Consider the following 21,832-nt stretch of genomic DNA (forward strand, 5'->3'; position numbering starts at 1 on the left):
CAAAGCCGGAGCACGAAACAACAGACAGGACCATGTGTGGGGGTCTATCTTTATAGGGCCCCAATGTCCGTGCCTTTTTTGGGGCGGGCTTTCACCTTCAGGTATCGATTGGATCAGATCCTAATCGATATCTTTTGAATTCCCCCAATGTGAGGGTCTCTCCTCGATGGAGGGGGCGGTCTCTATGGTGGATACTTCTGGTGCCGCTCTGTCTGGACATCCACTTAAAGTATCTATTCAAACCCAAATGTTGCCATTGTGTGTGCCCAGATCTGGATTGCCTCATTAATATGCAAAGCGTTTTGCTATTAACACCTTTGGTTTGAGATCTTCCACCTGGCCAGAAACTAGTTTTGCTGCTTGCAAAATGCTAATCAGTCTTTGCAGACTGCTTGTCTTGGCTAAACTGCTTTTCCCTGCAGTCTTAGCAGTTCTCCATCTTGTTAGCCCAGTGTCCATCTTAGGTGGCTACAATCTAAACTGACAGCAGAGAGATTTAAACTGTGATTTTATCACCAGAACTGGAACTTCTGGTTTCTTCTTTCAGCCTTACAATTATAATTAACATTCTAAGTGCCTGTAGCGTTCACGCAAAAACACATTTGATTTGGTGGCAGGAGAACTTTTTCATTGGTGAAATCTGGCATCATGCTGTATCTATGTTTGGACTATTAAGGAGCGTCCTGGTCAAACAAAGAGGCTCTGTATTACAGCGGCAGCTTTCCTGCCCAAGTATATTGCCATTGACATAAATAAGACTTGTGTTTTCAACTTAAATTTCTCTCGCAAATATTTCACATTGCAACCATTTAATTTTATTCAAGTCTGCATCATCATTACTTGTCGTGATTGGCTCAATCAGAGTGCTAACGTTATGCCTCATGGATGGCACACACTGTTGGTGACAGGAGCATTAGAGACATTTCCTCTATTGTGGAAGAAAGAATGTTGTTTTTTTTCTCTCTTTATTGAATGTTCACTTCAGTGTCCAGTGTTGTACTCACACACTTGCAGGCTCAGCTGGCACTCTCTTCTGAGCATTGTAAAGGGCATTGTCCAAAAGCAATCTCAGCGGGGGTGACTGAAAGACTGTGGGTGAACTCAAAGCCCTGTAAGAACTCTGCCAGCCAGCACCATGAGATGAACACATATTTGGACAGTACAAACGCTGCCCTTTAGGCCCTCATTTTCTTACCATGACTGACTGCACCACAACCTCATTACACCCAGGCCGCCTCTAAGTGCCCAACCCCATCTTCTGTCCTCCTCTGGATTCTCTTCCACCCCTCCAGGCCCCCGACCCCAATCCAGCCCTCTCCCTACCACTGACTTACCCTTCCCAACCCCGAGCCTCGGTGCAACAGTCCAGTCACCTTCTCCCCTTCCTTGTGCCAAAGTGTTTCTCATGCATCAGTGACTTTATCATGAAGGTAGGCCATCATTTGTTTTTTCACAATTAAGGGGCAATTTAGCGTGACCAATCCACCTACCCTGCATGTTTTTGGGTTGTGGGTTTGTGGTGATCCACCACTGTAATTATGTGTGTGCCTGTATTAGGGGATGTACAGCAGTACCTGTATTACAGGTTTGTCGGTAGCCCCTGCCGGCTAGCTCCGCCCACAGGGAGCAGTATAAATATGTATGAGTTCTCCTGAGCTGCCATTCTACCAGCTGCAGTCGAAGGATAAACATCTCACGGTAATAAAGCCTCTCTTGTACTGATTTGAGTCTAAGTGCAATTGATAGCGCATCAGGGGTGAGACCCACCCAAACACAGGGAAAATGTGCAAACTCCACATGGACAGTAAACCCATGGCCTGGATCGAACCCAGGTCCTTAGCACCGTGTGGACATAATTTTAAAATGCTTTAGGCTAATGAGTACCCATGGCATGCAAGTGTATTACAGCTAGCAACACATCACAGGCCGACATAATGTGATATGTCACTAACACTGCAGCTGCTGACTTTATTTCTGCCATTGGGAAAACAAAATTTCCCTTCTCTCCTGATTAAGTCACCCTGCAGGCCACGTTTCATGCCCGTGTGGGCCTCATATAATCCTGCCTCACAGCACCAGTGACCCCAGGTCAATTCCAGTCTTGGGTGTCTGTCTGTGTGGACTCTACATGTTCTCCCCGTGTCTGCGTGGGTTTCCTCCGGGTGCTCCGGTTCTTTCCCACAATCCAAAGATGTGCAGATTAGGTGGATTGGCCATGATCAATGCACGGGATAGGGCGGGCAAGTGGCCCTGCATGGAGCGCTCCTTTAGAGGGTTGCTTAGACACGATGGGACGAATGGCTTCCTTCTGCACTGTATGGATTCTATGGAGTCCAGACCTAAACTCCTTCGGTGCTCTGTACTGTAACAACAAACAGGGCAATGGTTGGACTCTGTTTGTTGACAGTCCATTGTCTATTTCAATTTAATTTACCCCTATGGTTTGCATAACAGCCGTCTGAGATTCTGTCATAGTCCTAGCACATAGGCCCGCTGTGTAAACACCACTCACCCTCTCGGGTAGTGGTGCCATCTGAGATGAGGCCACACGGGCTGAATGCAGACTTTTCCACAACCACCATGCCACAAGCTCTTTCCTGTTGAGGGGACAAATGGGAAAGATGCCGTACTGTTCAACCCCAACATTGGCTTCCCTTCTCTATGAACTGCAGATTGTGAGATGTGGCTGATACTGAAGGCCATTGGCATGACATGAACCCCCCTCTCCACTCCAACGCCAATCCAATAGGGGGCTGCCTTGCATGGCTGCAGGATCATCGATATGACTTTCAATCCCTGCTGAACTCTTCTCGTTGAGTGAGAACAGGAGGGGCAGAGGTGGGGGTGAAGGGGGGAGTGTCAAAATTGTCCCTTTAATATTAGAGTTAAAATCAATTCTAATCTAGGCCGTCATAATTAACAATTCCTCTCAGCAAATTTGAATACATTAAAGACAATGAATATTTCATTAGAACTATCAGGTTATTATGATTTTAAATTTAGTTCTGAATCAAGTTAGTTCTAACTTGAGTTACCTGTAAATTGTAACTCAAGTTATTTGTAACATCTGTAAACTATTACCTGTAACTCGAGTTACATGTAGCTTCTGTAAACTGCTCCAATGTTTGACAATGGTGATTTTGGACTGGTCGGAGTTGCATGACATCACTGGCAGAATTCCCAAGAACATACCTTCATAAGATTTCATAATCAAAGGAAAGGGAAAGGAATAATTTGGTCCCAACTGCATCATATTGCGATACCAAATCAAGTATTTATTATAATTATTATGTAAATGTTGACATAAAGCTACTTGCACAAGACACTGACTTTTACATGTGCAAGCGCATATTAATTGAATCCATTACAAAAGGAAACTAAAAGAATGAAATTACTACTGATGATATGAGTGATAAAATAAAGCCACTGAAATAATATTCCTATTTTCATGGACATTTTAATTCATTCATTTCCAACAGTAGTTGTGCAGAGTTACTTAAACATAAATGTAAATGTTTCAAAGTAATATCAGCATATTGTCCGTTTGCATTTTAACAGACGCGGGTGCATTTTATGCAACTGTAGAATAAATGAAACTTGCCACACAGACAAATTTCAAACACCCCAGAAGTTTGTGGTATAATACGTCTACAGCACACTTCATTTTGGGTGTTAGTAAGAAACAGAATGGCTAGTGAGTAAGAAACATATAACAGTATGTTTATTCGCTACTATTTCTTTACCGTAAAATAAATAACAACAATTATTATTAATGCAATAATTCCAATTACAGTGGCCGCTATGTTCAAGTTTTTGGCAGTTGAAGATGCTCTCTTGGCTCTTTCGATATTTCCCAGGTCACTGGCACTCTGAACCTGCAAGTAGAAATCAATGTTATCAATAACTGTAAATCTTTGATCTAAACCGTTTATACGTCCAAAATGTAACTGTCTAAGAACTTTGAATTTGTCTCCTTAATAGATTTTCTATTGGTACTGAGGAAATCATTTGCTTCCACAGAGGTTTTCAGTGACAGGATTTGTTGTAACAATTCTTCTGCGTTCAGAACAATGCTGGATATTCTAGTTAGATGCCACAATGTAATGTCAGTAACTTGAACACTGCAGCACATTTTACAACTTTATCGCAATGATTGCAAAAATTGCACAGGACAGTGATAATAGTCACACATGCTTTAATACCAGATATACGTACGAGCAAGGTTACATAGATTGTCATGGAAAATGTATTTTGCAGAATACAACATAAAACTGTTGACTAAACAGGACCTGACAATCATAGAATCTTAAAATCCCTACAGTGCAGAAGAAGGAGGCCATTCAACCCATCAAGTCTGCACCAACTCTCCGAAAGAGCACAATCACCTGCCTTATCTGACATAACCGCACCTAGTCATGAAGATGCAATTTAGCATGCCTAATCCACCTAACTGCACATCTTTCCGGGAGGAAACCGGAGCACCCGGAGGCACAGGAGAAAGTGCAAACTCCGCACAGACAGTCACCCGAGGTTGGAATCACTGTGAGGCAGCAATGCTAACCACCGTGCCACTGTGCCACCCTATAATATATAAACGATTACATTCAAAGATGTCCAAATGCAACCATTGGAAGATGATGCAAAGATTGTACAATTTTAAAAGCTGTTCCTATTTTTAACTTTCATTAATTTAAACAACAGTCAATTTTGCGTGTAGATTAGATTTTCTTTTCGTTTAAATGTTACATTTGCGAATAATACATTTGGTTTAAATTTCCGTCTTTCAGCATAATTCTTTCAACTTCCTAAAACCCATGCATACTAACCCGGCAGGAGTAAATGATTGCCGCTATTCCAAGTGGAAAACAGCAACATATCAAATTGAAGATGGACCATGGTAGATATGAACGGGTCTCCGCACTTGGCATCTTGATCACCTTCCCAACGATGCTGAATGTGAATTTCTATCGGCTCTGTGTCGCCTGCAATGCTTATTCAGCCCTGCAGCCACTCTTATAAAGTTCCAGTTTTCATTGTGGGTGGGTCCTCCTCCAATGCATGGATTTGTTGGCACAGAAACACTTCTTTTCAAGCCACAAAAGTGTCAACTTATATGAGGGACAAAAACACTAGTCTTTATTTGCAAAAATTTGGAACTATTTCGAAATTGAATAAAAGAGTCATCCCTAAAAATGGTAAACGGGACACGCTGAAAGCAGTTGAGGAAATGTTTGGAGAAGCAAATAGATTACAAGAATTGTTAACGAATCCCTGAGTGAGTAAGCAGGCGTTCGCTGTCAATCTGAGTGCTTACAAGATGGGTCAAGCCCAGCTGAAATGAGAGTTAATGAAGTGGCATAGCCCCTGGCGAGAAGTCCATTTTCATGAATTAAACTGGAAGTACCTATATTTCGGGAAGATTTGATAACCCAAAACCAACCAAGCAGACCGAAACAAAAAGTAAAAGAGTAGCTGGGCGTGATTCTCCCAAAAAGGAATACAGTCCCGAGCGAGCGTGTTTAGCCGCGTGTTTCCTGGCACTCGCAGTACCAAGAAACACATGGCTATTCAACACGACTCGGTTTGAGTAAGGGGCCTGAATGGGGAAACGCGCTGTTGTGGCTGCACATAGCCTTGTTTTGTACAGTGGGGAGTTCCGCTCATTGGAATGCCCCAGTGTGGCAAGCGATCAAACACCATTTTTAAATGACATCCCAAACCCACCAAGACCATCCCCAACCTCTCCCCTCCCCAAGCCAGCTGGCAGTGCCAGGCTGGCACCCAAGTGACACTGCTAGGGTGCCCAGGTGGCAACAGCAGTGCCAGGGCCCTACCCTGCCCAAAGGACATGCAGCTGGGGGCCTCTGATCCCCTGGGAGACACCCACAAGTTCCATTCTGTCTGGTCCCCGTTAGTGGGGACCATGGCTGAATGGTGCTCGCCCAAGATCTCTGAGGCGAAGGGGATGAATCCCAAAGCGTAAGATGCCTTGGGAATCTGCACATTAGAGTGAGACTAGCTGCCTTGCTCTAATATGCCGATTTGCCAAAATGTGATCCCGTCCACACCCGCTGTCACGTTTTAGAAATCATGGCCATCATAATGGAAGGGCTAGATTCTTGGAACAAGTGTTGGAAGATGAGCTTTAATATTATTTAATAACAAGCCAGTGATTGATAGAAATGAGGTGAGGACCTTGAGAGGATTGTTATCACTAAGCAGGTAGTGATGGGCAAGCTAATGGGGCTAAAGGTAGACAAGTCTCCTGGCCCTGATGGTATGCATCCCAGAGTGCTAAAAGAGATGGCTAGGGAAATTGCAGATGCACTAGTGATAATTTACCAAAGTTCACGAGACTCTGAGGTGGTCCCGGTGGATTGGAAATTAGCAAACGTGACACCACTGTTTAAAAAAGGAGGTAGGCAGAGAGCGGGTAATTATAGGCCAGTGAACTTAACTTCGATAATAGGGAAGATGCTGGAATCTATCATCAAGGAAGAAATAGCGAGGCATCTGGATAGAAATTGTCCCATTGGGCAGACGCAGCATGGGTTCATAAAGGGCAGGTTGTGCCTAACTAATTTAGTGGAATTTCTTGAGGACATTACCAGTGCAGTAGATAATGGGGAGCAAATGGATGTGGTATATCTGGATTTCCAGAAAGCCTTTGACTATGTGCCACACAAAAGGTTGCTGCATAAGATAAAGGTGCATGGCATTAAGGGTAAAGTAGTAGCATAGATAGAGGATTGGTTAATTAATAGAAAGCGAAGAGTGGGGATTAATGGGTGTTTCCCTGGTTGGCAATCAGTAGCTAGTGGTGTCCCTCAGGGATCAGTGTTGGGTCCACAATTGTTCACAATTTGCATAGATGATTTGGAGTTGGGGGACCAAGGGCAATGTGTCCAAGTTTGCAGACGACACGAAGATGAGTGGTAAAGCAAAAAGTGCAGAGGATACTGGAAGTCTGCAGAGGGATTTGAAAAGGTTAAGTGAATGGGCTAGAGTCTGGCAGATGGAATACAATGTTGACAAATGTGAGGTTATCCATTTTGGTAGGAATGACAGCAAACGGGATTAATATTTAAATGATAAAATATTAAAGCATGCTGCTGTGCAGAGAGACCTGGGTGTGCTAGTGCATGAGTTGCAAAAAGTTGGTTCACAGGTGCAACAGGTGATTAAGAAGGCAAATGGAATTTTGTCCTTCATTGCTAGAGGGATGGAGTTTAAGACTAGGGAGGTTATGCTGCAATTGTATAAGGTGTTAGTGAGACCACATCTGGAGTATTGTGTTCAGTTTTGGTCTCCTTACTTGAGAAAAGACGTACTGGCGCTGGAGGGTGTGCAGAGGAGATTCACTAGGTTAATCCCAGAGCTGAAGGGGTTGAATTATGAGGAGAGGTTGAGTAGACTGGGACTGTACTCGTTGGAATTTAGAAGGATGAGGGGGGATCTTATAGAAACATATAAAATTATGAAGGGAATAGATAGGATAGATGCGGGCAGGTTGTTTCCACTGGTGGGTGAAAGCAGAACTAGGGGGCATAGCCTCAAAATAAGGGGAAGTAGGTTTAGGACTGAGTTTAGGTGGAACTTCTTCACCCAAAGGGTTGTGAATCTATGGAATTCCATGCCCAGTGAAGCAGTTGAGGCTCCTTCATTAAATGTTTTTAAGATAAAGATACCGTATATACTCGCGTATCATGCGACTTTTGAAGACCTAAATTGTAACCTAAATTTGGGGGGTCGCATGATACGCGAGATACAAAATTCGCGGGTGTTTTACTTGCTGTTTTTATGAATGGATGCGTCAAGTGGCTGAACATCTTCCCATCAGAATGCTGTGGTCAAAATCTGTAGAGCAGTATCCAAATCATTAACGACTATTGGTTCTTTGTTCAGGTTGTCTTCCTGATCATATGGGTAGTTTATTCAATACATGGCCGTCTTTTTCCGATACAAAATTCGCGGGTGTTTTACTTGCTGTTTTTATGAATGGATACGTCAAGTGGCTGAACGACGCTAGTCAAGCCAGCTGGAAAGCTGTTCGATTCGCGAACAGCTTTCACAACAGAATCCACTCTGCAGAATCCACAGACAATGATACCATTTGGAAGTTTTAGTTTGGGCATTAATTTCCAAAAAAGTGACTCGCATGATACATGAGATATAGCATAAAATCATGTTTTGGGGACGAAAATTTAGGGGTCGCATGATACGCGAGTATATACGGTATAGTTTTTTGAAGAATAAAGGGATTAAGGGTTATGGTATTCTGGCAGGAAAGTGGAGCTGAGTCCACAAAAGATCAGCCATTATCTCATTGAATGGCGGAGCAGGCTCGAGAGGCCAGATAGCCTACTCCTGCTCCTAGTTCTTATGTTCTTATGTTTTTGTTATGGGGTAGTAGTGGACTTGAAATCACACTGGGACACTCTCTACACCATTCCTGTTCGAGTCCCTTTCATTGTCTTCTTCACAGTGTAGAGTTTCTTTAGGCATCTCTGCCACCTGCCCAAAGCAGATTGAGGTCCCATGATATTCTAAGGATTGTAAGACCGTTGTAATGTGCAGAAAAAAAATGTTTTCTCGGGTACCCGCTCCTGAATACCAAATACTGGCACTGGATTTCCAAATGCCTACTGCAAATACGATTTAGAGGAACACTCAACCAGCAAATATCCAGATCATTGATGTGAGCTCAGAGTCAATGTTCTCTTTCCTCCCCCCCACCCCCTCCCCTCCCACTCTGGTGTGTGCTTGCACTGATGTGCACCAACCCAGAAGGTACTGTGCAGGCCAATCACAAAGTTATGCCTTTTAAGATAACACACACTGCTTGTACACAAAATCATTAAAGAACAAAGAAAAGTACAGCACACGAACAGGCCTGCGCCGACCATGCTGCCCGTCCAAACTAAAATCTTCTACACTTCCGGGGTCCGTATCCCTCTATTCCCATCCTATTCATGTATTTGTCAAGATGTCCCTAAAACGTCACTTCAACACCTCCTCCGGCAGCGAGTTCCAGGCACCCACTACCCTCTGTGTAAAAGCCTTGCCTCGTACATCTCCTCCAAACCTTGCTCCTCGCACTTTAAACCTATTCCCCCTAGTAATTGACCCCTCTAACCTGGGAAAAAGTCTCTGACTAGCCACTCTGTCTATGCCCCTCATAATTTTGGAGACCTCTATCAGGTTGCCCCTCAACCCCCTTCGTTCCAGTGAGAACAAACCAAGTTTATTCAACCGTTCTTCATAGCTAATGCCCTCCATACTAGGCAACATCCTGGTAAATCTTTCCTGCACCCTCTCTAACGCCTTCTGGTAGTGTGGCGACCAGAATTAAACACTATACTCCAAGTGTGGCCTAACTGAGGTTGTATACAGCTGCAACATGACTTGCCAATTTTTATACCCAATGCCCCGGCCAATGAATGCAAGCATGCTGTATGTCTTCTTGACCACTTTCTCCACCTGTGTTGCCCCTTTCAGTGACCTGTGGACCTGTATGCCTCGGTATCTCTCTGACTGTCAATACTCTGTCACTGTATATTCCCTACCTGTATTAGACCTTCCAAAATGCATTACTTCACATTTGTCTGGATTAAACTCCACCTGCCATCCCTCCGCCCAAGTCTCAAAACTATCTAAATCCTGCTGTATCCTCTGACAGTCCTCATCGCTATCTGCAATTCCACCAAACTTTGGGCCGTCCACAAACTTACTAATCAGACCAGTTACATTTTCCTCCAAATCATTTCTATGTACTACGAACAGCAAAGGTCCCAGCACTGATCCCTGCGGAACATAACGGGCGGGATTCTCCCCTAACCGGCAGGGTGGGCCGTACCGGCGCCGAGGAATGGCGTGAACCACTCCGGCGTTGGGACGCCTGGAAGGTGCAGAATCCTCCGTAGCTTCAGGGGCTAGGCCGGCGCCGGCGGGGTTGGCGCCGCGCCAACCGGTACCGAAGGGCTTGGCACCGTGCCAACTGGCGGCAAAGGGCCTCCGCCGGCCGGCGCGAGTTGGCGCATGCGCGGGAGCGCTAGTGTGCGCTGGCGTGATCCCAGTGCATGCGCAGGCGGGGTTCTTCTCCGCACCTGCAATGGTGGACATTTACAGCGGCCGGCGCAGAGGGAAAGAGTGCCCCCATGGCAAAAGCCTGCCCCTGTGATCGGTGGGCCCCGATCTCGGGCCAGGCCACCGTGGGAGCACCCCCCGGGGCCAGATTCCCCCCCCCCGAGGACTCCGCAGGCCGCCCGCAGAGCCAGGTCCCGCCGGTTAGGACCTTATTTGATTTACGCCGGCGGGACTGGCCGGAAACAGGTGGCCACTCTGCCCATCACGGTACGGAGGATCGCCGGGGGGTTCACTGCCGGCGCAACGCGATTCCTGCCCCCGCCGAAAATCCGGCACTGGAGAATCCGGGAACCGCAGGCGGGGCGGGATTCACGCCGCCCCCCAGTGATTCTCCGGCCCAGCGGGGGTCAGAGAATCCCGCCCCATAAGTCACAGCCCTCCAATCAGAAAAGCACCCTTCCATTGCTACATTCTGCCTTCTGTGACCGAGCCAGTTCTGTATCCATCTTGCCAGCTCACCTCTGTTCCCGTGTGACTTCACGTTTTGTACCAGTCTGCCATGAGGGACCATGTCAAAGGCCTTACTGAAGTCCACATAGACAACATCCACTACTCAACCTGCATCAATCATCTTTGTGACCGCCTCGAAAAACTCTATCAAGTTAGTGAGACCCGTGCTCCCCTTCACAAAACTGTGCTGCCTCTCGCTAATACGTCCACTTGCTTCCAAATGGGAGTACATCCTGTCTCAAAGAATTCTCTCCAGTAATCTCCCTACCACCGACGTAAGGCTCACCGGCCTGTAGTTCCCTGGATTATCCATGCTACTCTTCTTAAACAAAGGAACAACATTGGCTATTCTCCAGTCCTCTGGGACATCACCTGAAGACAGTGAGGATCCAAAGATTTCTGTCAAGGCCTCAGCAATTTCCTCTCTTGCGTACCTCAGTATTCTGGGGTAGATCCCATCAGGCCCTGGGGTCTTATCCACCTTAATGTTATTCAAGACGCCCAATAACTCGTCTTTTTGGATCTCAATGTGACCCAGGCTATCTACACACCCTTCTCCAGATTCAACATCCACCAATTCCTTCCCTTTGGTGAATACTGATGCAAAGTGCTCATTTAGTACCTCGCCCATTTCCTCTGGCTTCACACATAGATTCCCTCAGATGTCCTTCCATGGGCCAACCCTTTCCCTGGCTACCCTCTTGCTTTTTATGTACGTGTAAAAAGCCTTTGGTCTTTCCTTAACCCTATTTGCCAAAGACTTTTCGTGACCTCTTCTAGCCCTCCTGACCCCTTGCTTAAGTTCCTTCCTACTTTCCTTATATTCCATACAGGCTTCGTCTGTTCCCAGCCTTCTAGCCCTGACAAATGCCTCGTTTTTCTTTTTGACGAGGCCTACAATATCTCTCATTATCCAAGGTTCCCGACATTTGCCATATTTATCCTTCTTCCTCACAGGAACATGCTGGTCCTGAATTCCTTTCAACTGACATTTGAAAGCCTCCACATGTCAGATGTTGATTTACCTTCAAACATCTGCCCCCAATCTAGGTTCTTCAGTCCACCTAGGTCCACCTAATATTGTTATAATTAGTGGTCACTGTTCCTGAAATGCTCCCCTACTGAAACTTCTACCATCTGGCCGGGCTCATTCCCCAATACCAGGTCCAGTACAGCCCCTTCCCTAGTCGGACTGTCTACATATTGTTTTAAGAAGCCCTCCTGGATGCTCCTTACAAACTCTGCCCCGTCTAAGCCCCTAGCACTAAGTGAGTCCCAGTCAATATTGGAGAAGTTAAAGTCTCCCATCACAACAACCCTGTTGCTTTTACTCCTTTCCAAAATCTGTATACCTATCTGTTCCTCTATCTCCCGCCAGCTGTTGGGAGGCCTGTAGTAAACCCCCAACATTGTGACAGCACCCTTCTTATTCCTGATCTCTACCTATATAACCTCGCTGCCCTCTGAGCTGTCCTCCCGCACTACAGCTGCCAATCCTGTCCTTCCCCCAACCAGGTCTCTGTAATGGCAACAACATCATAGTTCGAAGTTCTAATCCAAGCTCTAACTTCACCTGTCTTACCTGTTATAATGTGGAGATTCCGGCGTTGGACTGGGGTTAGCACAGTAAGAGGTCTTACAACACCAGGTTAAAGTCCAACATGTTTGTTTCGGAGCACTGCTCCGAAAGCTAGTGTTTGAAACAAACATGTTGGACTTTAACCTGGTGTGTAAGACTTCCTACTGTGCTTACCTGTTATACTTCTTGCATTAAAACATATGCACTTCAGGCCACCAGTCCTGCTGTTTTCAGCAACATCTCCCTGTCTGCTCTTCCTCAGAGCCATACTGGCCCTATTTCCTAGTTCTCCCTCAATCTTTTCACCTTCTGACCTATTGCTCCCGTACCCACCCCTCTGCCATACTAGTTTAAACCCTAGTTTAAACGTATGGAGAATTGAAATGAACAAGTTGAGCACAAAAAAAAAGTATTAAAAGAAAACATTGGTTGTATAGTGGAATGATCTGGTATCTAAAGGGTTAACATGGGACTGAGTACAATACCATCCAAACGGAGGGTCATGACCTAGGACTAAGGGCTGTCTTGACATAGGTAACAACATGTAAGGACCGAGTATGGGGTCCTCTCCATAACTTTACCCGTAACTGTACATACATAGTTCATTAATGTCAATAAAGACTTCTTTGTAACTTCAACAAGACTCCTTCATGGTATCCAAGGAGCACACTCTGTGGGTAATGGACACATCAAGGCAGCTGTGGTGGGACAAAAATCCACATACTCTCAAAAAGACAGAAGAACTGTCAAGGGCCATCAACAATAATTCTGCTCTGAAAGAACGTCTCTCACAAGACACAGCGTAAACTCCCCTGAGAAGCACCAGAGACATGAGAAGAGCCTGGCAGCAGATAAAAGGCTGAAGTTAAGCTCAAGCAAAAGCCTCCACTGCTGCACATTGAAAATCAGCTTCAACAGGCAGCGTCAGCAGCCTGCAGGGTGAGAGAAAACCCTTTTGAAGTTCCAGGCAAACTACTTCTGTGAACCATTTGAAACAAAATCCTGTCAAGCAGAAACTCCATTGTGCATTTCACCATTTCTCTGTACTTGGACTCGGCTCACTCTCCGCATGGTGTCCGAGTCCGGAGCGTTACAAAAGAAACCAAAAAGAAATTGAAACGGGAGAATTTTTTTTAAAAATTGGGGACTTGCAATTCTTTGGCCCACTGCTCAGCATGAATTCCACCCTCCTGACCTATCCACAATCCACAGCACACCATTGCACCTAAAATGACCCTTAGCAGCAACCGGACTTGCAGCCATTTTGAGGCTGCCTCTTCTCCAGTGTAACACTGCCGCCATTTTGAATTTCATGCTGTAACTACAAAGCTCTCGAAAATCCTGTCTTTATCAATACCAGCGACACCACCTTGAAATCCCCCTTAATCTTAAAGGGCACCCACGCGTTAAAATCATTTTCTTCTTGGATTTCAACTGGTTGTGGTTGAAATGTTTTCCATCCATCCTGAAAACGATGTCCACTCCACTGGGAAGCTTTCTCTTGACAATGTGTGAAGGATGGTGGCGATGAAGCTGGAGAGAAAGGTGGGGGCGATGACACGTACCTGCTTGACTCCAGTCATGATTTTGAAGTTTTCTGCCTTATTTCCATCGTTGAGGACTTTGCCGACATCTTGTCGTGAAGGAGTAGGAGGATGTTGGCGAATTTCTCTGGACAGTTGGTCTTTGACAGGGTCTTCTGGATTGACTGAGTCAAAAGCCTAGGTCAGATCGATGAAGACCATGTAGAGCGGTTGATGTTTCTCTTGGCATTTCTCTTGAAGTTGCCGAGCAGTGAAAATCATGTCACTGCTGTTCCATGTTTGGTTGAAAGCAACATTGGCTTTCAGAAGGATTTCTGCAGAGAATGAGAGAAGGCAACAAGTGAGGGTTCAGGCGATGGTCTTCCTGGTGATGGAGAGTAGTGAGATACCTCGGTAGTTCCCACAATCCGCTTTGTCTCCTTTCTTGAATATGGTGGTGATGACGGCATCCCTGATATTGGCAGGAATGTCTTCTCTGTCCCAGATTTTCAGCAGTAGCTGATGGAGATGACAGGTGACCTCTTCTCCTCCAAGTTTGAAAATCTCCATTGGTGTCCCATCCATTCCTGTGGCTCTTCCATTATTCAAGTGTTCAATGGCGGCTTCAACTTTGTCCATGCTTGGTGGGAGTCCAAGGTCGTCCTTGATGGAGAATTAGGGGATTTACTCAAACAAGTCCTCATCTATGGTTGTATCACAGTTCTTTGAAGTATTCTCTCCATCACAGGCCAATGTATTCTCAGTCTCTCAAGAGAGCTCCAGCCTTGCTCTTTGCCGGTTTGTAGCTTTGGGCAATGGGTCCATATATTGCCTTGGTGACAAGTCACATGTCTCATGCTTGTCAGCGAGGTGTTGCAGCTCCTTAGCTTTCTCAGTCTACCATTGATTCTAAATTTCCCTTAGCAATTTTAGAATGGCAAATCCACCGAACCTGAACATCTTTGGATGGTATGAGGAATGCCGGAGCAGCCAGACGAAACCCACGTAGACACGGGCACAATAAGCTCATTATCAACCAGGCCCCCCAGGTGGACAAGTACCCAGTCCCCGAATTGAGGACCTCTACGCCAAGCTGACGGGATTCATCACCTACTCCAAGCTGGACCTCAGCCACGCGTACCTGCAGTTGAAATTAGACAAAGAGTCCCAAATGTTTGCCACAATTAATATCCCTAAGGCTTTATTTCAGTTCACGAGGCTATCTTTCGGCATTTCCTCCACCTGGAGTCACACGCGAGGAGCACATGTCAAGTTTAGAGAAGGTATTAACGAGGGTCAGAGATGTGGAAGTCCACCTTAAATGTGAGAAATGTATCTGGGGTTCTGAGTGGGTACCACAGGCCTACACAAATTTTAAGGAAAAGTCAAAGCTATATGAGCGGTCCCAGCACCAGCAATGTAGCCAAGCTGAAATCCTTGCTTCTGACTTCAGTGCACACACCTTCTCGCACTAAAAATCAAATTGGAAATTGTTGTGGTAGCTTGTTCAAGTTTCACTTTGGAATTTGCAAGCCGGCAATTCCATTCCATTCCAATTCTCTTCCCACACCTAATGGTGCACTGAGGCAGACTTTCAGCTGTCTCCATAGCTAGTAATTCCCAGAACAAGTTGCTAGTCTGCCGCCAGGGGTTTATAGTTTGAGGTGCGCCACTCCATATCAAACGTGGCTGACCAGGAGTCTCCCCCGCTCTTACCGCCAGCCATTGCCGTGTTTGGCAGGAATTTCAGGTTGACAGACTCGATTTGCTTGGCCGCGTTATGAACTCATCTTCCTTGGTCATCGAATCCTTGGCTGAGAGTCGAATCTGGAGCTACTGGCTCAGAGCCAGGAGCACTACTCGTTGTGCCACATGACTCCCAGCTTGGCAATTATCACCTGCCACACCAACTACGGGAGTTGGAAAACGGGAGCACAATTTTTTTTTCCTGTCAGAAAGCCGCTTCTGGCAGGAAACCAACTGAAGTTCAGGTTTTTATAATTGATTTATAGATTGGGCTGAATTTTACGTCTCCACGGGTGGGCTTGTTTCATTTGGTGGGGGGGTGGGGGGAACATAGAATGGCCTGGGTGCCCATCCTATCACCTTCCCACCCACCCCGAGCTCAACCTCATAACGTAGGGATATGGGAGGGCTGCCAAAATCGGCAGCCTACCTTCCATATTCAAATGACCATTTGAGGGTCAATTAGGCTCGTTATCAAGCCTATTGACCCTAATAATATGCTGCCCATTCTATAAAAAGGTTGTTTGATGTGAAGTAGGTGGTTTCACGGCGACATGGTTTTGGAGTGGATGCGTCTGTGCCGTATTTTGCAGCCCATTATTCTGACGAAGGGTCATTCTTGATTTGAAACATTAATTATGTTTCTCCCTGCACACGCTGCCTGACCTGCTGAGTATTTTCCTACATTTTCTGTTTTTATTTCAGATTTTCAGCATCTGCGGTATTCAGCTTCATTTCATACTTTAATCATCGTGATGTATTAGTGACAAAGTAGTTTTCTCGTCCAAAGGTCTACTTTATTTCAAAAACTCTATACTTTGTCGAAACTATGGGGTGAAAGGTCACCTTTTTGTGCTACCTACAATCAGCTTCATGAGCCTTCTGTCCTTGGTCAACCTTATCACAGCTCACACTGTTCTCCCTGACTGCTTATATCCTCCCAAGAAATATTTGCTCCAGCATCAAACTATCTCTCAGAAGTTCCATTAATTCACCTGTCCTATCACCATTTATTAATGGTCAAAGTTGTTAATAAAGGCTGTTCATTAACTATTTATAATCACTACCCAGTCTAACTGTTCTAATTCCTTATCTATTGAACCACTTATACCGTTCACTAAAGCAACTTTGATTCTACTTCTACACTCCGCTGAATGTATGTAATTCACCGAGCATCTTGATTAGGCAAGGTTAAATGAAAAGACCAACATGGTTGTTTTAAGAATCCACCATTCCACAATTGCTGGGGCCTTGTCGGTCCTTGGGCCCCGTATCAGTCTCTTCAGCTATCAATGTTTAAGCCCAGTTATTCCACTAATCAGTTTTGAGAGCAGTAATCTGTTCCTTTAGTTGTTTCAACCTTCATATAAATATACACATTTATAAATTAGGCATATTTTTAAATTTATAACATGCCAGAGGAATGGATCACCTTCTTTCTCAACGTTACACTAATACGGCAAACCATATTTAAATGGAATATTCTCGAATGTTCAGTTTTTCTGTAACAATTCCACAGAATTCTACTTTCCACGCCCCACCCCAAAAAAAACACAAATTAAAATGTGTCCTCTACGTAATATCTGGGTGGTTAGTGCAGTTGACTGGCTGACTAGTGCGTGGTGCAGATAATAATGATAATAATCACTTATTGTCACAAGTAGGCTTCAATGAAGTTACTGTGAAAAGCCCTTAGTCGCCACATTCCGGCACCTGTTCGGGGAGCCCGGTACGGGAATTCAACCTGCGCTGCTGGCATTGTTCTGCATTACAAGCCAGCTGTTTAGCCCACCGTGCTAAACCAGATAAGGGCCAATGGCACAGATTTAATTCCCATTCTGGCTGAGGTCGACTAGTAACCTTCCCTCTCACCCTGGCCCTGAGAGTGTGTAAGGTCTGAGATTACCTTTAATTGTCAATTCTATTTGCTAGACTGAGTTGGGAAAGCTAATCTAAATGGACTTGCAGTTTCGACTAGCTACGGACCACTCTGGGTACAAGGGTATTGTCACAAAAGTGAGCTGTGGAGAGCACACAGAGAGACCGGAAAAGATACGGTAACGTGTGGGGAGGACACAGAAACTGGGGAGAGGCACTGACAGGTTGGATGAATTGGCAACAAGATGACAGTTCGGGTGTAATGTTGAAACATGAGAAGAAACTCTTTGGGTGGCAGGGTCGCACAGTGGATAGCACTTTTGCCTCAGAGCTCCAGGGTCCCAGGTTCAATTACAGCCTCGGGTGTCTGTGTGCAATTTGCACTTTCTCCCCATGTCTGCGTGGGTTTCCTCCGGGTGCTCCAGTTTTCTCCCACAGTTTAACAATGTGTAGGTGAGGTGGATTGGCCATGATAAATTGCCCCTTAGTGTCAAAAAGGTTAGAGGGGGTTGCTGGGTTACAGGGATAGGGGGGAGGTGTTATCTTAAGTAGGGTGCCCTTTCAAAGGGCTGGTTTAGACACAATGGGCCCTTCTGCACTGCAGGGATTCTCTATGTAACTTTCAAAGAATCTATTAAGTTAACAACAATAAATACAAAAATGTAATATACAGACAAAAGAGTTCAAAAGTCACGCAATGTCATTGCAAAGTTACTCCAACATGCAAGTATGAGTGGAAATTAGTGCATAGAGTCAACCAGTGACTTAAAACTAACATGTACTGACAAGTTACACATATAAGATGCAACAGGATGCATTCAAGTAATACAGTACATGTCCATAAGGAATAAGCAGCGCAAGAAATACATAACTACAGAACTGATTACAGAACTTAATTCCAAAGTTAGGGAACCAAAGGGTGGCATTCTCCATTCTGGATACTGTCTGCTCTTGTCAGCGGAGAATTGGTGACCAGTCTCCACTGGCATGAGGAGAAGTGCCAAGGTGCAAGTCTCCCTCTCCTTAACCATGCAAAAGAAGACTTCCGGTGTTGGCCATGGAGTGAGTGGTCACACATTTGGTGGCTCCCGTTCGAGGTGGAATTTCTTGGTCCTTTTTCACCCAATTTAAGGGGTGTTGGGTGGTGTAAGGTGCTTGAATGCTGAGGAACAGAAGTGCTCCATCGGTGGGCCGGTTTATAGTTGACCAGATGAGGAGTGTAACATGTAAGAGGCAGCAGCCTGGATGAGAGTTTATTCGAGGGCAGGAAAAGATGGCAGAGGGTGCTGGGGTGTACCGGTGCCCGCCCTGTGGTCTACTGAGCAACTTGTGGACTTGTTGAATGCGAAGTTCCAACAGCAGAGGCAGGAGGCCTCTGAAGACCAGGCAAACATGGTGGAGCCATTTGGGACGGCTATCGAGAGAGTGGAGCAGAGGCTGGAGATGCAGAATCTGGCACTCCAGAAGGTGGATGAATGGGAGGGAGAGTATGAGCCTGGCTGGCCTCATTGTAGATGGAAATGGTGCTTGTGGTGAAATCAAGAAGAGGTTGAGAAAGAAAGTGGAGGACATCGGGAATCGTTCCAGGAGATAGAATTTTCAAATATTCTCTCACCAATGCCCGCTACAACTGAAACATAAGCTTCCTACTTTTTTTAATCAATTCCCCTCACAATAAATTAGAACATTCTGTTAACTTTTCTAATTACTTGCTGTATCTGTACACTAGCCTTTGGTGATTCATCTGCTAGGACACCCAGGTCCTCAGAGCTCTGCAATCTCCCCCATTTAGATAATAAGGGGGGATACTGGGGCTGGTTTAGCACAGGGCTAAATCGCTGGCTTTGAAAGCAGACCAAGGCAGGCCGGCAGCACGGTTCAATTCCCGTACCAACCTCCCTGAACAGGCACCGGAATGTGGCGACTAGGGGCTTTTCACAGTAACTTCATTTGAAGCCTACTTGTGACAATAAGCGATTGTCATTCATTCATTCATTCATAAGGGGTAGGCCGGAATATGTGTTGAGGTTACAATCAGATCAGCCGTGATCTTATTGAATGATGGAACAAGCTTGAGGGGCTGAGTGGCCAAACCTGCTCTCAGTTCATATGTCCATAGATCTGAGCATGTGCTTGTAAGCTAGCATTTGAATGTACTTGGGAATCCAGAGAGAGAGAATCTCGGAAGGCAAGATTGAAACCCTGTGAGGTGGGCCATTGTTAAAGTTGTCTAATTGAGAGCAAAGTTGGGGACAGAATTCTAAGGAGAGATTTTCTAACGTGAAGCTGGGGATCTCTCATGAGGCAGAGATTCAAACTTGATTGTTTGACCTGTTTTTTTTCTGATGTCTAGGTAGGTTCTTGAGAAATCCATGAACTCTTTCTTGGTTGCATCTGTCATTTACTCTGTAGTGTGGTGTGTTTGACCACAATCCGTCTGTTAATTCACATGTATCTGATATTTACCCTGAATATCAGAGTGCAAGATAAGGATTATTAATTATTTTATATTTCTGAATTTGTATGCTAAAATTTGTTCTTGTTTATTCAAAACCCGTGGAATCTTATGGCTTTATTCAAAAAGCAGCTGGCTTGAATTTCAACCTTTATCTAATTTAAATAAAATGTTATTGCCTAATTTGATCTCCCCCAGTATCCCAGGGTCTGACCAAGGATCATATGGCAGCACGGTAGCATTGTGGATAGCACAATTGCTTCACAGCTCCAAGGTCCCAGGTTCGATTCCGGCTTGGGTCACTGTCTGTGTGGAGTCTGCACATCCTCCCCGTGTGTGCGTGGGTTTCCTTCGGGTGCTCCGGTTTCCTCCCACAGTCCAAAGATGTTCAGGTTAGGTGGATTGGCCATGATAAATTGCCCTTAGTGTCCAAAATTGCCCTTAGTGTTGGGTGGGGTGACTGGGTTATGGGGATAGGGTGGAGGTGTTGACCTTGGGCAGGGTGCTCTTTCCAAGAGCCAGTGCAGACTCGATGGGCCGAATGGCCTCCTTCTGCACTGTAAATTCTATGATTCTATGATAACATAACTATCCACTTTGACCAAGGGTCATCTAGACTCAAAACATTCGCGCTCTTCTCTCCTTACAGATGCTGCCAGACCCTCTGAGATTTTCCAGCATTTTCTCTTTTGGTTTCAGATTCCAGTAATTTGCTTTTATAACATAACTAATTCCATTCCACCCAGAGGTGGAATGAAAATTTATGCACTTGGAGTTAATTTACAAGGATATGTTCCTATGCCTTTAGCTTTTTTTTGTCACAAACAGTTTGCTTATAAGGTGAATGCCTTAAAACTAGGTTTGATGTACAGGTGAATTCACACAATTCAGCATTGTCAAGACTATACTGTTTTGGCCAAGTTCTGCAAAGGTTGACTTGTACACAGAAATAGTACTCGTGTACAATAAATCTGGACTTCGGCATTGAGTCAACTTAGACAAGTTACAATTTGCCAACTTGTCCGAATTCATCTGCATTATGATGTGTCTGATTTTAAGCTGAAACAGACTGTGAAATCAGAATCATAATGCAATGGTATAGTCAGTCACGACACAAGGAAAAGTAGATGTTGAAATTTCTTGGGACTCATATATGCCTTCAGAAATCTGCAGGGTGGCAACTTTTCAAAGTAGATATTTGAAGGGTCGGCAGAATTTGGTGATGCCAGTGCTACCAAGATACAATTTCAATCATTTTCAACATGATTGAGGGGCAAAAATATAAGTTCAAGAACAAGTAATTTGTCCCTTGCCGTGCCAACACTGATGTGACACAAGCATCTCTTATGGAACTTACATGAACCGCTGGAAGCTGATCAGATTTTCTTTACACTAAATTAAGGGATATACCAGCACAGGGGTCCATTTAAAGGCAGGGTGTTGTCAGCACTGTGAGAGTGTGCAAACCAAAGGAGAGGGGTACTGCACATGCTCAAGATTTAAAGGAGCAAAGTACAAGACTGCAGCGTCCTGGCAGCATTCAACCTGGAATATGGGACAGGGACCTCAAATATGGAGCAATCCTGTAAATTTAAGGGCTGGTTGGCTACCTTGATCATAGAAGCCAATAATCTTGGAATACACTTGCTGGCGGGACTGTCATTTCTTTAGCCGGACGCTCGGCCCATCCGGGCCGGAGAATCGGTGCTTGCCGTTTGCGGCGATTCTCCGAGCGGCCCAGCGCGATTCTCACGGTTTCGGGGAGGTGGGGGTGGGAGAATCGCGTGCAGAGGTCGGGGCGGCGCGGCAGGTTTCACGCGGCGCACCGTTGATTCTCCCACACGGCATGGTGGGGGAGAATAACCCCCCACATTTGCTATCTAAATGACAGGTTTGTTTGCACCATTGACAAGTTTCAGTAACTTTCCATTAAGCCCTTCAAAAGAAAAAAACCTAAAATGGTCCCAACGCCTGAACAACATCAACTCACTGAAAAAACTGATGCACATTCATAGTCACATGTTGATCTGTGTACAAGGCTCCAAAAACTGCACA

The 21,832-nt window shown here is 45.3% G+C and overlaps 1 long non-coding RNA gene across 1 annotated transcript; it reads right to left on the reverse strand.

The window, feature by feature from the left end:
- Positions 1 to 3,437: 3,437 nt before the first annotated feature.
- Positions 3,438 to 5,012, reverse strand: LOC119954508. The gene is made up of 2 exons (XR_005458251.1): positions 4,827 to 5,012; positions 3,438 to 3,875 (listed from the first exon to the last, which is right to left on the reverse strand). It is a non-coding gene; the product is annotated as an uncharacterized LOC119954508 (long non-coding RNA).
- Positions 5,013 to 21,832: the final 16,820 nt, after the last annotated feature.

The sequence above is a fragment of the Scyliorhinus canicula genome, chromosome 19, assembly GCF_902713615.1.
Source record: "Scyliorhinus canicula chromosome 19, sScyCan1.1, whole genome shotgun sequence".
Taxonomy (NCBI): domain Eukaryota; kingdom Metazoa; phylum Chordata; class Chondrichthyes; order Carcharhiniformes; family Scyliorhinidae; genus Scyliorhinus; species Scyliorhinus canicula.